The sequence below is a fragment of the Zeus faber genome (genome assembly GCF_960531495.2).
Source record: "Zeus faber genome assembly, chromosome: 9".
Lineage (NCBI taxonomy): Eukaryota > Metazoa > Chordata > Actinopteri > Zeiformes > Zeidae > Zeus > Zeus faber.
Window position 1 is genome coordinate 4425181 of NC_137197.1, and position 18680 is coordinate 4443860.

Genomic DNA, 18680 nt, shown 5'->3' on the forward strand with positions numbered 1-18680 from the left:
ATACTTTAATATATCCATCAATAAATACTTCAATATTTCCATCAATAAATACTTCAATATATCCACCAGTAAATACTTCAATATATCCATCAATAAATACTTCAATATATCAATCAATAAATACTTCAATATATCCATCAATAAATACTTCACTATATCCATCAATAAATACTTCAATATATCAATCAATAAATACTTCAATATATCCATCAATAAATACTTCACTATATCCATCAATAAATACTTCAATATATCCAACAATAAATACTTCAATATATCCATCAGTAAATACTTTAATATATCCATCAAAAATACTTCAATATATCCATCAATAAATACTTCAATATATCCATCAGTAAATACTTCAATATATCCATCAATAAATACTTCAATATATCCATCAATAAATACTTCAATATATCCATCAGTGAATAAGTCCGCCAATAAATTGTTCAATATATCATCAATGCGTCTATAAATATATCAATAAATACTTCAATATATCCATCAATAAATACTTTAATATATCCATCAATAAATACTTCAATAAATCCATCAATAAATACTTCAATATATCCATCAATAAATACTTCAATATATCCATCAATAAATACTTCAATATATCCATCAATAAATACTTTAACATATCCATCAATAAATACTTCAATATATCCATCAATAAATACTTCAATAAATCCACCAATAAATACTTCAATATATCCATCAATAAATACTTCAATATATCCATCAATAAATACTCCAATATATCCATCAATAAATACTTTTACATATCCATCAATAAATACTTCAATATATCCATCAATAAATACTTCAATTAATCCATCAATAAATACTTCAATATATCCATCAATAAATACTTCAATTAATCCATCAATAAATACTTCAATATATCCATCAATAAATACTTCGATATATCCATCAATAAATACTTTAATATATCCATCAATAAATACTTCAATATATCCATCAATAAATACTTTAATATATCCATCAATAAATACTTCGATATATCCATCAATAAATACTTCAATATATCCATCAGTAAATACTTCAATATATCCATCAATAAATACTTCAATATATCCATCAGTAAATACTTTAATATATCCATCAATAAATACTTCAATATTTCCATCAATAAATACTTCAATATATCCACCAGTAAATACTTCAATATATCCATCAATAAATACTTCAATATATCAATCAATAAATACTTCAATATATCCATCAATAAATACTTCACTATATCCATCAATAAATACTTCAATATATCCACCAGTAAATACTTCAATATATCCATCAATAAATACTTCAATATATCAATCAATAAATACTTCAATATATCCATCAATAAATACTTCACTATATCCATCAATAAATACTTCAATATATCCAACAATAAATACTTCAATATATCCATCAGTAAATACTTTAATATATCCATCAAAAATACTTCAATATATCCATCAATAAATACTTCAATATATCCATCAGTAAATACTTCAATATATCCATCAATAAATACTTCAATATATCCATCAATAAATACTTCAATATATCCATCAATAAATACTTCAATATATCCATCAGTAAATACTTCAATATATCCATCAATAAATACTTCAATATATCCATCAATAAATACTTCAATATATCCATCAGTGAATAAGTCCGCCAATAAATTGTTCAATATATCATCAATGCGTCTATAAATATATCAATAAATACTTCAATATATCATCAATAAATACTTCAATATATCCATCAGTAAATAAGTCCGCCAATAAATAGTTCAATATATCATCAATGCGTCTATAAATATATCAATAAATACTTCAATATATCATCAATAAATAAATATATATAAAAAATCCATCAATATATCCGTTAATATATGTATACAATGTTAAAAAAACCCATCAATAAACAATATCCTTCTATATAATAAGAGTATATCCTATAATACAAATAATACAAATACAAAATCCATCAACAAATATAGAGATACATATATCCATTAATAAATACTTCATTATATCCATCGATAAATCCTTCAATATAACCTTCAATGAGTATATAAATCCATCAATAAATCATTCAATATATCCATCAATGAATACATATATAAATAAATCCACCAAAAAATACTTAAATATATCCATCAATGAGTATATAAATCCACCAATGAAGCCTTCAATATAACCTTCAATGAGTATATAAATCCATCAATAAATCATTCAATATACCCATCAATGAGTATATAAATATACCAATAAATATTTCAATATATCCAACAACGGATAAATCCACCAGTAATTAATTCAATATACCCATCAATAAAAACATATATAAATGAATCCACTAATAAATCATTCAATATACCCATCAATAAATAAATGAATCCCCCAATTAATCATTCACTATTTCAATTAATATATGTAGATAAACAAAAATTATCCATCAATCAACAATATATCTTTCAACAAATATGTAGATAAAAAAATACATCAATAAAAACGTCAATATGTCCAATATGTTAATAAGTATACAATATTTAATATGTACAATTGTACACTGTACAATAAAATAAAATACATCTATCAATGTAACTGATTTATTGGTGGATGTACTGAAGTATTCATTTTATTTCATATGTATTGGTGGATATATTGATGTGGGAACTTCCATCATAGTTGTGAAGTCAAAATAGATTACACAACTTCAAAAATAAAACAACTAAACTTCAGCAACTATTAACCCATCATACTCCTTCATTTGATCAGAAATTTGGTTTAAAAGTAGTTCCATTCCCCTCATGTTGGGATCTTTATTTGTTCCCTGCACATCCTCATCCATGTCCTCCAAATTGTACAGAAACACAGATTTCCCATGATGCATCACCCCCTGGACGCCGCGTTGTTTCGGATCCTAAAGTAAAAAAAACAAAACCCTTCAAGTCCATTTGACTTTACTTTTATTTACAACTTATTTCCCTTCACCACCCCCCAAATAAAAGCTGTAAAAAAATAAAAACATTCAGTAAAATCAGCAGGTTTCTGGTCAGGCAGTGCCAGGGAGACCTTTTCCTGAACCATTAGCCCAGCACTGCTCTGTAATTATGGGATGCGATCCATCACAGTGGGATTAGTGGATACTCAGATCATAATTAATACCTTGATAAATGCAGGTAATTAGGACGGAGCCTGATGGGAGCGGGAGGATTTCTCTCTTTCTGCAGAGAAGGATGAAGATGAAGATGAGGAGGATGAGGGGGAGGAGGAATAGGAGGAAGAGGAGAAGAAGAAGGAGGAGGAGGGGAGGAGGAGAAAGAGGAGGAGCAAGGAGGAGGAGGAAGATGGTGAGGAAGAGGAGGAAGGGGAGGAGAGGGAGGAAGGGGAGGAGGAGATGGAGGAAGAGGAGAAGGAGGAATAGGAGGAGGAGGAGAAGAAGGAGGTGATGCGGAGGAGGAGGAAAGGGAGGAGGAGGAGCAAGGGAATGAGGAAGAGGAGGAGGAAGTGGAAGAGGAGCAGGAGGAGGAGGAAGATGGTGAGGAAGAGGAGAAGGAAGAGGAGGATGAGGAGGAAGGGGAGGAGGAGATGGAGGAAGATGAAAAAGAGGAAGAGGAAGAGGAGGAGGAGGGAGGGGAGAAGCAGGAGGATGAGGAAGATGAGGAGGAAGAGAAGAAGAAGGAGGGGGAAGGGGAGGAGGAGGAACTAGAGGAGGAGGAAGTGGAAGAGGAAGAAGAGGAAGAGAAGGAGGAGGAAGAGGAGGAGAGGAGGAAGAAGATGATGAGGAAGAGAAGAAGGAGGAGGGGGAAAGGGAGGAGGAAGTGGAAGAGGAGGAGGAGGAGGGAGAGGAGGAGGAGGAAGAAGAGGAGGAGGAGCCAGAAGGGGAGGAGGAAGTGGAGGAGGAAGAAGAGGAGAAGGAAGAAGAAGAGGAGGAGGAAGAAGAGGAGGGAGAGGAGGAGGAGGAGGAAGAGGAGGAGAACAGCCTAGAGTGTGCAGTTTGTATTTGTTGAGGTGTGTGACCATCACGTCTCCTCAGGGAACATTGTTAATGTCGTTCGATAAGGAAAACAAAACACCTTGAACATTGATGAGAATCTTTGAAATGTTTTCCAGTGCAGGACGGTGCCGTCACCCATGAAAAGAGAGGGTGGTAAAAATAAATATATCAACAAACAACTGAAATCATTGTTTTATTGATATCATCCACATTTTGCCCCGTGGTGGATAATAATTGTAGACTTCTTCCATCTTTAAGATTTTTGCTTCACTTAAAATGTGTAACAATTATCAGCGCATGTTCCCCTGTGACCAGATTTAATTTAGAATTTTTTTCATTTATTTTTTATTTTATTTTTATTTGAGCTGATTTAACCACATTCAATTCACATTTAGCTGCAAGCTTATTCTTCTCATTTGAATTTCACCTCATTACGTCTCGATAAACTCCCCTTTTGGCCCATTTTCCACTTTTGGTTTGACAATGATTTTCTTCCGCTGAACAACGTCGTTATTTTTTTGTTCACGTTAAAGATGTTTTTTCCTCAGGAAGCCATTTCACATCAAACCCTCTCGTCTGTCCCTCATCTGCCCTTTATTATTTTCATTCATTCATTTCATTTTACATTCATGTTCCCACTCTGATGCGCAGATTCACACGTTCATTAGACACGGGAACATGAACGGTACGTGTGAAAACGCACACGTTCCCACGAGTGCTGTGCGTCATTACATTTACATTTACATTTAGTCATTGATCAGACGCTTTTATCCAAAGCGACTTACAATTGTTCAAACAGCGACGGACGCAGCCATCAGGAGCAATGAGGGGTTAAGTGTCTTGCTCAAGGACACTACAGCATGCTAGCAGGAGGAGCCTGGGATCCAACCAGCAACCTTTAGATCACTAGCTCTACCGCCTGAGCCACCATCCCCTCCATGTCATATGGACATGGGGAACATAGATACACACGTGCACATGTACATGCACACACACACACACACACACACACACACACACACACACACACACACACACACACACACACACACACACACACACACACACACACACACACACACACACTCTCCCGCTGAGTGAGTCAGACATCTCTCGCGCCGGGTGTGAAATGAGATCCAGGATTAAGCTGCTCGGCCTCGTGCACAGAACCCTCCCTGAACCCGTGCACGGACGGAGCAGAGGGTTTGGGATTCCAGGACCTCCGCCCTCTGATGTCAATGACGCCGCAAAGAAAGCGCCGTGGATCGGTCTCGCCGTGCACGAGTCCAGCCACTGGCCGCGTTCCCCGTGTCGATGCCGGCGCTCGATGCCGGCCGAGCGGCGGCCTCCGGGGGCCGGTTTGCCTCCTCGATACCGCGAGCGGAGCGATGCAAGATGTTAGATGGAAGACATTAGCAGCGACGCGGCTTCACACATTTAATTGCCGTGCACTGGGCAAAGTGGAATAAGAGCGAACGAGGACACTCAGCCAAAAGATGATAAGTTGTGGCCCCTCGGCTAATAGGACGGAGTGAGGGGACTCTGCACAACTTCCTCGTTTATTACGTGCGAGTGTGGGATAATGCAGAGTGTAAGATGTCCCGGCTGACATCTCTAATAATGGCTCCGTCTCTGCCGATTATAACTGCGCTTGGGGGGGAGGTTCTGCGTGCACCACGCACCAGAAGCCTGCGTTGCTCTGGAGCTAATTAGCTTAGCACCGGTGGGGTCGTTAGGGGGGGGGGGGGGGCAATGGGGGCTTGAGCCACGATGTTTCGCATGAATAGCCCCCAATCTAAAATAGCCCCGCAGGGCGGGCCCTGCGATCCTCAACGGCTCGGCTTCTGATCGCTCTCTCTCCGATGTTACCGACGGTGCCCGCGGCGCCAGTGATGGGTTTCGGTTCTCAAAACAATGCAACAATGCAAGACCAAGGATATTTTATTTTCTCTGTTTCCTTATGGAACGAAACAAGCACACCCCACCGCCCCCCACCCCCTTTTTGGCAAAGCCCCTGACATCTTTGCATCCCGGCATCCCCGCCTTCTCGCTCGTCTGAAACCGAAATGTTCTTCCATTTTAGCAAACTGAATCGGAAGCAGTTTGGGGATACAAGCGGCGTAGTTCGGTAGCGGAGCACTTTCCGACCAAAAGTTGCCGCGTTTACCAGCGGTCGCCATGGTGTCCGTTTATCCGTCCAAAACCTTTTTCCGGTTCCAGTGTGCGGCGCCGGGCGCGGTTTGAATACGCAGCACATATGTCACAATGAATGGAGTGATTGAGGACAGGTCACGCTTGTTTCCAGCCCAACTGGATCGGGGCGATGGAGGGTCAGGGTACAGGGTAACCGGGGATGGGGGTACGGTGTTCACACGACAGGCGCACCAGTTGGAGTAATGTCTTGACCCCGTTGCGATCGGCTTATTCGAGTGCACGTCAAGGCGCTGATGGTCAACTCAAGCAACAAACAAATAAAATATTACTGACTGAACCTTCAAGCCAGATTCTCCCTCAGAGAGGCCACTCCACCTGGGAGCCCTCCCCGGTAGCAGGCTTGCGGCGAACAAGACCAGACGCCTTTGCCCTCCGATGAGGAGCCACCTCAGTCCCATGTTCTCCAGAGGACATCGAGGGGCCGTAGAGAAATGTCTCCCAAATGAAGGCTTCCATCCAGCGCCCCGTGACATCACCACATTACGACATAACGACATTTAAGACATTTAGGCGTGAACCTGCAGACGTGTGGTGGATATGACGCCGACACAAAGTTCTGGCCATTTCTCCAGGTTTGTCCAGACGCCGTGCCTTGGAGATGGCGGCGTGGCGGATATCGACATTTAAAATGGATGTTAAACATCACAGATTAGCCCAAACACAGAGCTCTCCACCAGCACAGAGGGATCGAAGGCGGTTCCCGACGCTCTGCAGTTTGGGAAACTCGCTCGGAAGATGCGGCGTGCTGTTTTGAGCCTCTCAGATGAGATCATTCTGGGATGTGGGGCGTCTCCTTGCGATGCCAATTGCCTGTCAGAGATGAGCCATTTCCCCAATTAATGTCACGTTTTCCCCTAACTATGAAGTTATTGCACCTGGTTTTTCTCCTCTGCTGACGTTTCATATCCTGTCACTCCCTCGCGCCAGGCGGTCGCCTCATTCCCTTCACCTGGTTTCACCGCCCGTCTCCTCGCCTGCAGGTCTTCGGCTCATCCGTCCCTCAGCTTGTATACCAGTCAACCTTCCCTTTGTTTGCCGTGGGATTGTCTTGTGTGTTTCGCCAAGCGGTCCAGCATGACTCAGTCCTGGCTTTTTCCTGACTTGTCTGTGTGTGAACCTGCATGCCTGCTTTCTGGACCTTGGATTCCCTGCCCCCTGTCGGGTTTGTTTGCCCGGGTGACTGATCTGCCAGTTCTGACCTTGCCTGTTGACTTAAGTAAACAAAACTCTCCTTGCAACGCGGCCGGTCTCGTTGTCGGGCTTTTGGGTTTAAACCTGCCAGTACCAGTGAGCGTTACAAATTAACCAACGACACCGCCAGGCGCTCTCCTCCTTTAAATCAGGCGTTTTTTTAATTTCCGGGCGGGGCCGGTGTGGTCATTCAGCAGGTGATTAATGAGACCCATCTGGAGGTTGCTGCTTCCTTTTGTTCCTCCACTCACCGCCTGACAGGGGGTGTTTCCTACAAGAAGACTCTTTCCTTCCTCTTACTCCTCTCCCCTGGTTTGTGTCCTGACACGTCGGGGCTCGGGGCTCTCGTGTGACACCCGACTCCAGCTTTTTACTTTGGGAAGTTTTGCATCCGTCCATCTTGTCTTCACAGGGAAGAGAATAAAGTATCCATAGACGGATACTTTATTCATCCCCAGGGGGTAACAGCAGTGTCACAGCAGCTGACATAAAAAAATGGCAATAATGATGAATAAATTGAATAAAAATATGAAAAAGAAAATGGCAATGTATGGAAAAATGTAAAAATAAACAATAAAACCAAACTGTACACAATAAAGATATGGCAACGCTCAACCTAATGATAAAAAACAATTACAACGTAAATTACCGAAAAACAATAGAAAATATAAAAGAAAATACAAATAGAACAGAAATAAAAAATGTGGTCATATACAATACATAAAGAAATAAACCTAATGTACAATGAACCAGAAAGACGAAACTAAGGATAAGAAAAAAAAAAAAGTAATGTACACTAACCCAATTAAATAACAGTTAATAAAACCTGAAGAATTTAACAGTATGCAGAATGTTTGCAAGAGACCCCCAAAACATACACCTCTGTAGCAACAAATGAAAAATCTGGAAGTCATGCAATTTATTTTCATAACAGATAAATGTTGAGCCTGTTTTTTTGGGGGGTTTTTAGGTAAATTAGCCTCTGACTGCACATGAATCCACTCTGGTCCAAAGTTAAACTCTGTAGTCTTATCTTATATTTTACTGTTGCTTATTATTTTATTTATTATTTTTTTATAAATGTTACTGTTTTCTCATAAAATTGTTTTATAAATTTTTATTTCATAATTTTACATTTCGACTCTGTTAGTTTGTACGGTTGGACTGTGTATTATTTTGTATATTTTTAGTCCTAAAGTCTGACTGTGTACTTTATGCTTCTCCGCTGAGAAGCTGCTGCAACCCCTGGATTTCCCCCACGGGGCGACACCAAAGTACCGTCTCATCTCATCTTAAACACAGACGTAGCTACAGAGTGGATCCACAGGAACGTATGGATTTTCCTTTTATTTTTTTACTCCAAATAACTTGTGAGTTGGAGCCGTGGAGATCGATACAACTTTGGGTTTCGGGTCCGGGTCCAGGGAAGGGAAGCGCTTTCACTTTCACACCTCTTTGACCTTCAGAGGGCGAGAGCTGTCGGGGCGGAGGACCCACAGTGTGTCCGTGCGTGTGCGTGTGTGCCTGTGTGTGTGTGTGTGTGTGCATGTGTGTGTGTGTGTATGTGCGTGTGTGTATGTGTGTGTGTGTGTGTGTGTGTGTGTGTGCGTGTGTGTGTGTGTGTGTGTGCATGTGTATGTGTGTGTGTGTGTGTGTGTGTGTGTGTGTTGATGCTTTGCTGGGAATTGTTTCCTGTAAAGTTAGACCCGGCTGTAACAAAGTGGGCGAGCGCTGATCTGCGGCGTGCCCTCGTCTCGCCAGATAAACTGCTGCTCGGCCGTCGCCCAGCAGCTTCATCTCTGGGCTTCTCCGCCGCCGCCGCCGCTGCCGCCGGGGTCTGCCGGTGAATACCAAAACCTTGCACAGAATTCAGAGGTCTTACAGTACAAGACAGCCCCTTTTTATTATTATTATTTAAAAGATGTGCCATAGGCCCCCGCCGCTTCAGATGACAGCGGCTTCTTTTGATTCCCATTTCCTCCTGGATGACAGAAAAGCCGTTTCACCTCAAAGTGGAATATTTTGCCGCTGTTTCCAAACAAGTTGCCATGTCTCGGCATGTTTCTTTTGAATCCCCCCCCCTTATGAAATGCATCCTAAATACTTCCCCCCCACCTGTTTTTCCGCCATTTCCAGCAACTTAAGGGTTTTGCCGTTGAGAATCGGAGGGAAAGGCAACATCTGGCAAAACAACTGTGCTGGAGATCCTCTCCATCTGCGCGTGGGGCGCCTTTACCGACTGTTCTGAATGAAAGTCGTAATTTTAGACACACGTAGTCATTGTCGTTTGATACCCAGACTGTTTTGGAACCAGCGCCTAGTGTGTACGATCACCAACGACCCGGCGACTGCGCTGTGGCAGAGAGACAACCAAGCCGGCCTGTGATGTCACCGCCCAGATGTAAAAAAAAAAAAAAGGCCTTTTTTACCCGCAAACTGAAAACACTGACATTCATCCTGTGTTTTTTGCCTGTGAAAAGAGGTTAGTGACATAACCATAAAAACACACCGCAGTATTTGTATAGCAGTAGAAGTATCAGTAAAGACTATCAAACAGGTCTAGTCTAACCTTGTGTAGGCGCCACAACGGGCTCCAATTACAGGATAATTGGAGCAAAAGAACATAAAAGCCCCAGAGGTCGTGAGGGAACAATAAGAAGAAAGATGGATCTGCCTCCAGGTTGCTGAGCCTACACTCAGCACATGTCCTTTACTCTGTTTGATTTGTTCTCTGTGAGAAATGCACCCTAAGCCGCGCGCCCGACGCCCCGTTAACCACAACGTGGACGGGCTGCAACGGGGGCCGACCGGTTTCCGTGGCAACCACATTAACAAAGCATCGTTTGACTCCGGTATCGCAAATGAACCCCATCAGCGTGATGGGGACGCCGACCTTCTCTGAGTTTTCTCATCTTCCGCTGAGAAGAACAGAACACCGTGACAACGCAGTCAACTATTTACATACGTAAAATAATAATGACACAACCTATTTACTGTTAATCAACCTATTAATGTTAATGTCATCTCTCTGAAAACACAGTGAAGGTCAATAATAAACATAAATAAAGAAAATGTTTCCTCTCACTTTTGTCCCTGAAAAAAGAAACAATCTGAATTTCATGAAACCAACGTGAGATTAATGAAATGTCTGTTTTTCATCCGTTTTGTTCTTCCCCAATATGACACCACCCTGCTCTGACAGCATGACCATCGCTCATTTTATTTGTCTGTTTAACCTAATTTCTCTAGGGTTGTATTCTTTATCTTATTCATTATTTTAGTTTTCAGCCTTTACCTCTTGCGTACTTAACCTTTATTTGGGCAGGGAAGCCACATTGAGATTGAAAAGCAGCCAATAGAATGAACCACAAAGACATGAAAACAACAAAACATCAATTCATACTGAAACAGGTCTCCAGTTCTGTGTTTTTAGAGCCGCTGGCTTTTAACGAGCACAAGCTTACACAAGCTTTATGAGTATGGTTTTAAAAAGTCATATTGCAAATATGAGGTTTGACATTGTGCTTACAATGGGGTTTCCATCAAGAATACAGATTTCAGAAAAAATAATATAATAATTTAGTTTATTTGTTCCAACTTTGTTTGGAAGTCTCATCCTACAGCGTTCTACATCTTGACATCCCATGTTTATTTATTCGAAGCAATAACCTCTGCAGCACAGTAGGGAATATGTTTATTTTTTCTACTTTTTACGGTTAAAATCAACATAACAGGCGGTTGTCATAGCAGCAAGTAGATCAGATTGTGAGGAGATAAAATTTAACCTATTATGAACCACTAACCCACCCACTAGAAAAAAAAAAAAGATAACATATTTCAGAAATATATAGAGGACAACCCAGTCAGCTTTTTCTGAGCTGTCTATTTCGGAAAACATGTCCTGAAACAAGCCATTCAGATTTGGGGTCCCTTCCTACGTCACTTGGTGCCTGAGTAGAAATAGAACCGCCCTCCTTCTGAGTTACTCCAACCATGGCTGGAGAATAACTAGCGCTGCTGGGAAAACCAGCACAAATCTTAAAAAATATATTTATTAATTATTACAAACTGTTTGTAAAGAAAATGCAGAGGAGGGAAATGTGAGTATTTAATAAATTATACTGCTGTGTATTCTTGATATAAAAAAAAGTATGCAAGGTGCAATCTGCTGTATGTTCCTCCAAACAAAAACAATAAATAAAAAGTGTTTTTATTGACTCATTTTGTTTTCGACGTTTACATGAAACAAAAAAATCCCTGGGGGCGGCGTCAGCGCGCGGTGTCCGCCCCCAGCTTGGAGCACCACAAAGAAAGTGGGGACAAACTTTTAAATGAGGCCTTGTAGATCTAATTTGAGTGAAGATTCAGCAACTGAATTGCTTATTTCTGGCCACAAATTTGTTCAGAAACAGATGTTGGTGGAATGATGAGGTGAAATCAGCGAAGTTAAATACAACAAACCCAGGAAGCCATGCTCAAACCCATTGGCTCACAGGACTCGGGGCCTCAGGAGGGTGCCCCCTCCCATTTGAACAGAGCGTCCTGGAACAGCATGGTAAAGAGGCATGTTAGAATGGCTAGAATACATAATCTGATTCAAGATTCAAGATTGAGTGGCATTTTCAACAAAACTTCAAACATGTTTTCGGGACCTCAGAGACCTGTATTAACTTGTTAAAAGGGAGTATAATAGCCCCCCCCCCGAATGAAACTTTTGAAGCCGCAGATCTGATAAAAAGCACATTTTCGATGTTTTAATCAGAAGCAGGAAGTCACAGCCTGTGTTGGTTTTAAGATTTATTTATCCTGTAAGCAAGTAGATTCAAATACAGTAACTGATAAGAAGTAGTGTTTTACACATTTATTTCTATCACTTCCTGGTCCCACAAATAACAAAACTAAAGCACTGAGAGAGGAGAAAGAAAGAAAAATTAAATGATATGAAATTATAAATTAATAAATGAATAAAAATGAACAATAATAATAATAATAATAATAATAATAATAATAATAATAAATATAGCTGCAGGCAGCAATACGCAGGGTCCAGTTTATTTGTTTTAGGCACGTGTTTCATTTTTCTGGAATTTTTTGTAATGCAGTGAAATATACTGAACTTGTAAACATAATGTAGTTAGGTCCATGTCATTTCACGAATCCAGCTTTCAAGGCCTAATGTGTGAAGAATTTCCATTTCAACCAGACGTCAACCATTGATTTAAGTTGTAATGTGACATACGTGTTGTATGAGATAGGTCAACACTTACTCAGTGTGCGTCAATAATATCTGTCTGTCGTCTGGTGATTTAAAATATTGGTTGAGTTTGGCAGAAAAAAATGATTATTATTACAGAAATGACGGCAGACGCATTCAGCCCTATTAGGATCCTTGGCTGTGAATCAACAATTGCATACGAGGATCCCTACTCGAAATTGCACATGTATAACCCAAAATAGTTGATAAACATGCATCATCATTATTTGACATTGATGTATATCAATCATAACATGATTTCCTAAGTGCTCTATCAATTGCCACAGCTATATTATACAACACAGTCATAGTCATCCACACCAATGCAGCCAGTAAACAGGTCTGCATAAGTCATTTGAAATGTTGTATTGAACGTTATTTGTCTTGTTGGCAATTCTGTTATTGCAACAAAATCTCTTCCTGGAACATTATCATTTGTTCTACCAGACCTCATCATTTCCTGTTAAAGATTATTTCCTTCAATCAAAACATCATCAATGTAATTTGGTGTCCATGTGCAAACATTCTGAATGTTGTTTTTAAGAACTACTGTTAAACTCACAGCTGCACACTGTTTATTTCGGGAGTCTCCAACTTGTCAGTCATCCTGGTGAAATGAGCCTCTTAACACTGAGACATATGGGGAATCGACACTTCTAAAAACAACTTTTGCAATTACTTTTCACAACAATAAGAATAAACACATTTCATTTAAGAAATATATAAATACATGTCAGTGGTGATTACTACTTTATTGTATTTTTTCTGATAATAATGTACAACTGGAAAATTCAGTTGAATAGATGACTTGTCTATATTGTAATGCAGACAACACTTTTGGAACTTTAATATTAATTTGACATTAGAATTGTTATGGAAGAATTTCTCAATAATACAAACACCTTCTGCCTTTTCATTAAAGTTTGGTGAGTTCAAGTGGAGGAAAATGTTTACACGACGTTTATGAAAATACTGTTGTATTTTTTACTTTAAACTAAATCTTGTCATTGTTGTAACTTACCGTGTTGAATGTACATTTGGAGACTCAGTGACAGTATGTGACGTTGTGTCTTGTATACGTCAATTATGACGTATTCACGTAAATTCACAACAACAGTCGGATTTAGATAATTCATTCTCTTACTTTTTTCCTTGGATTACATTTTCAGGAAGTTACATTTCCATGAAATACAAAAAATGTGGTGGTATTTCTGTGAGTAATTACTGCTTCTACTTTTCTGACGCCCCGCTGGATCTTGAATGCATCACTCAGTCGCACATTCCAGTGGATTTTACTTGATGCAGTGACAAGTTTTTGTGGAATACTTTACATATTTTTTTCATTAATCCGGCAAGGTTATGTGGACCATGGAGATAAGATATCAATCCAACACATCAACTGACATCTACCAGGTAGGAAGTTTCATAAATACACAGATAGTTGGTAAAGTGGAAAAAGTACAGAGTGACCGAGTCCACGCCGCACACTGGACACAGTCCAACTGGACGTTCTCAATCCGAATCTGTACATTTATTGCAGATAATATGATGACGTCATAAAGTGTCTGACTGTAAAAATCATTTCTCGTTAATAATATGACGATGTCATTGAGCGTCTGATGGTAAATGGCATCTCCTTTATTTTGTTTACGAATAGTGATGTCAGTTTACCAGGACGGCCGAAAATTTTGTGTCAAAGTTGTTCAGTTATTCACTAATATCTGCTCCGTATGTGGATCGATTTGGATGAAACTTCAACCACGAGATGCTTGTGACTTACCGGTTTATGTTTTTATGATCCAGATACCTTTCGCCGGGTTGGACATATTTAGACATGAAATGCATTGGACTGCGTCTGAGATATCAGTCAAATTTTCTTGGTTTTTCGCTCATTTCTGCTCCGTATGGGGATCAATTTGGATGAAAATTCAACCACGAGATGTTTGTGACAGTGCGATTCGGACAACAGAACTTCTGCAGAACCGCGTTCGTAGGTTCTGCAGAAGTTTACGTTCCAGACAGATTTAGATTTAAAAATTACGCTAATTTGCCTGGAACAACAACAATAGGGTAAATAGGGTTCATAATATTTAAATGCGTAAGCATAAAATTAGTAATATGGAAGGCAAAATGATTGGTGGAGATTAAAGGAAGGATATAAAGGAAGGAATCTGTCCGTCCGTCTGTATGTCCTCCAATTATCTCGACAACCGTTCATGCGATCGCCTTGCCGGGTGTATTGCCCAAGGACACGCAGTGTCGAATTTGGTGCAGTTTGGACACCCGACACTTGTCATATTAATAGACTTTGAATAAACAAGCGAATAGCAAATTTATCCAAAAGCGCTACTTGGGTGTATTTTTTTCCCATGACAAAGAGTGTATTTCCTTGTGTTTTACACCCGAGTTGCCGTGACTTTCACGAACAGGCATGCTTTGAAGGAGGACTACACTAGTAATAAATAGAAGCAATACTTATCTTCAACATGAAATAAAAAGCAATAATTAAAGCTGTAGCTGCACTGTACAGGTAGCTGCGGATGTTGCGGATTACCACTTTAATCAGAGCCTCATTCATCACTGAGTGCAATGAACAAAACCATCAACGTCCAAACAAACACAATAATAACTTCAGAGGTTTTTTAAGTCACGTTTCTCTCTCAGCAGGTTCAAATGGAACTTTCATGCTGTAAAATTTACAAAGTCCTGCAGATCCCCAATCCATGACACCAAAAAAACAACAACAGAAAAAGCACAACTTATTTTAGACCGGCGGGTTGCACGGGGTCAGAAACAAACTGCCTTTGATTTTCGTCTCAGGCTCCGTCAGCAGGGAGTTTACATGATGACACACACACACACACACACACACACACACACACACACACACACACACACACACACACTCACACACACACACACACACACACACACACACACACACACACACACACACACACACACACACACACACACACACACACCTGATTGAAGGTGATTGGAGACTCTGAAATTGGACCTGGCTGTGATTGGTGTGTGTGTGTGTGTGTGTGTGTGTGTGTGAGATGTCCCCTGAGATGGAACCGCCCTCCCCTCCCCCACCCAAACCCTGACTTGCAGCAGCATCTTTGGGAAAAATGGTGTAAGATTGCCTTCATGGTGGTTACAGCATCACACATATTATTGAGAAGCATCTACACCTCGTTCCAAATTATGATGCAAATGATATCTTTCTCTGATTTTCCTAAATAGTCGATGCAAATGACAGTCAGTATAATTTTCAAGTCATCAACCGTTAGGGTATAATTTGAATGTTATTGAACAAACCTCTCAATGATAACAGTATTTTTTTCAAAAATAAAAAACTCAAAATGCACTGTTCCAAATTATTATGCACAACAGAGTTTCAAAACATTTTATAGGTTGTAAAGAACAGAAAATGGTCATTTGTTGAATGTGCAGCATTAGGTCATATTTACTGAATTCAAAAGCGATTTCAATCAAAAACATCTTATCAGGCCAAGTTACATGTTGACATAGGAGCCTTCTTTCATATCACCTCCACTATTCTTGCCTCCATTGAACTTGTGAGTTTTTGAAGAGTTTCTGCTTGAATTTCTTTGCAGGACGTCAGAACAGCCTCCCAGAGCTGCTGTTTTGAAGCCAACTGCCTCCACCCTCATAGATCTTTTGCTGGAGGATGCTCCAAAGGTTCTCAATAGGGTGGAGGTCAGTGGAGGATGGGGGCCACACCAGGAGTTTCTCTCCTCTTATGCCCATAGCAGCCAATGACACAGAGGTATTCTTTGCAGCATGAGATGGTGCATTGTCAGGCAGGAAGATAGTTTTGCTACATGAGGCACTGTTCTAACCCTAACCCAGAAATACAGGGTCCCGGGACAGTATGTATTACAGGTTACCGAGGTTCCGTAATCCGATCTTCCCAAATTTGCGCTCTGTGATTATGTGCTTGAACTTTAGCAGCGGGCCGAGGGACTCTCTCCGACCGTGACCGGACGTCACTGAAAATCGTGGATTCCTTCTTTAATTGCTCTTGCTTTGCGGGGACGGGGCCGGAGCCGGGCAGTCATATAGTTGAAATCAGTCATACCTTTGCAGTAGAAACAAAAACAAAATGAACCTATTTACTGTTATTAATGGAATGAAACAATAATTTCACATTAATAACAGTACGGACATTGGCCATAAACGTATGTATATGTATATATATGCATTATATATATGCATTTTCAGAAATATCTGTATGTGTGTGAACGACGCCCACAGGTATAAGGATATTTCTGAAAATGCATATTCCACAAGAGAACGCAAAAAAATGAATTAAAATGCTGACATCAGCATTCCAGGCCAGCGGGGGGGGCGATGGCACGCGGTAAAACTTGGCGTCAACCACAGAAGAAGAGCAGCAGCGTGCAGCGTGTTGAGCGTCTTCATAACATTCGGACACGACGCTGTACGGACGCCGTCCCTCAAGCTGGAGACGCGTTCAGCCCCCTGGTGGAGACACGGAGAACTACGCCGTGTCGACGCGAGTGGAGGACGCGGGTTGGGGCGCTGACGTCGGTGTTTTTCGAGAATACTCCCCGCAAATACACGGAACACTGGGTTTTGAGAAAAACCTCCGCCCTGGGAGGCCTTTCCAGGTTTCCAGTTCCCGGTGGGCGGAGCCAAAACACAGAGAAAAGGCGACGTTTTCAACCACGCCCAGACAGGTGGGGACCGGGCGTCAGTGGCGCTGAAGCCCGGAGCACACCACAAGACCTTTCAAATCCGAGCAGATGTTGAACATGTCACACACCCCACACAGAACAACATATCACGACACGTTTAGCTGTTGCTATCGTGTGATGAGAGCCACCATTTTCCAGCACACATGCCGTTCATATCGGTGCCCCCCGCTTCAGGACATCGGACCCTGAATACTAAACATGTTTGATATGACTCAATGCCATTTGTGATCGCTGAGGCCAGGACGGACTTCGGAGCCGATCGTGACGTCCCTCACGCCATGGGATCATCTGGTAAAATAATCTATGCAAACCACCAGAAGAATCGGGACTGTGCTCACGATGGTCAGCCCCAAAATCCGGTCCCTTCCTGCTCAAAACTTGTCAGAATCGGGCCCAAAATCGTCTTGGTTACCTTGCAGTGTCCACCCCGCTTGAGTTACTGCCATGGCAATTACACCACCGGCAACTCCACCGAGACACACAAAGTAACGAGCATTTTAGGCGGCGTACGTAGTGAATAACTGATGTGTCTTCCCGCGGTTCCCCCGTAATCCGGCGTCTAAGTCGTTTCAAGTCAGAGGCCGCTCGGGACGGCGTCTCCGGCAGAACGTCCTGATGCAGCGCGACGCCGCCAACCGGGCGGAGGAGGGCGGGCGGGGGAGGGCGGCGCTGACTCAGACTCAATAAGCCAAGGTCGGCGTTTAACAGACAAAGACAAAGGGCTTACCGAGCCGCGCTCCGTCCGCATCCCATCAGCGCCCGACGCCAATCACACGGGAATGAGCGACGGCCTCCACTCAGAGGCCGTGCCGACGGGGCGGGGCCGCGGTGATTACTCTGCCGGGACTCGTGAGCGTTTCAAATCGATAGGATTACCACCGCCCAAAGGGACGGCGGGAGATAGGTGGCGGATTTGGACTCATTCACTGATTTATTTACCTTTTTCTCTTTATTATCATCTTGGAGGTGCTGCTGACCACTGATTTGAGCTTCTCAATCTTTAATTCTTTGTTGTTTTAATTTGTTGTTTCCATGACGTTTTATTGTTTTATTGTATATTTTCACGTTTTCCATACATGGCCATTTTCATTTTGATGTTGTTATTGTATTGCTTTTCTTTGTATTCCTTTTTTACCATTTAGATGTGCTACTTTCCTCCGGGGATGAACACAGTATCTACTGATTATTTTTCTTTACTTGTTATGAATCCACCGGAGCTCCGGACGAGCGGACCGAGGAGC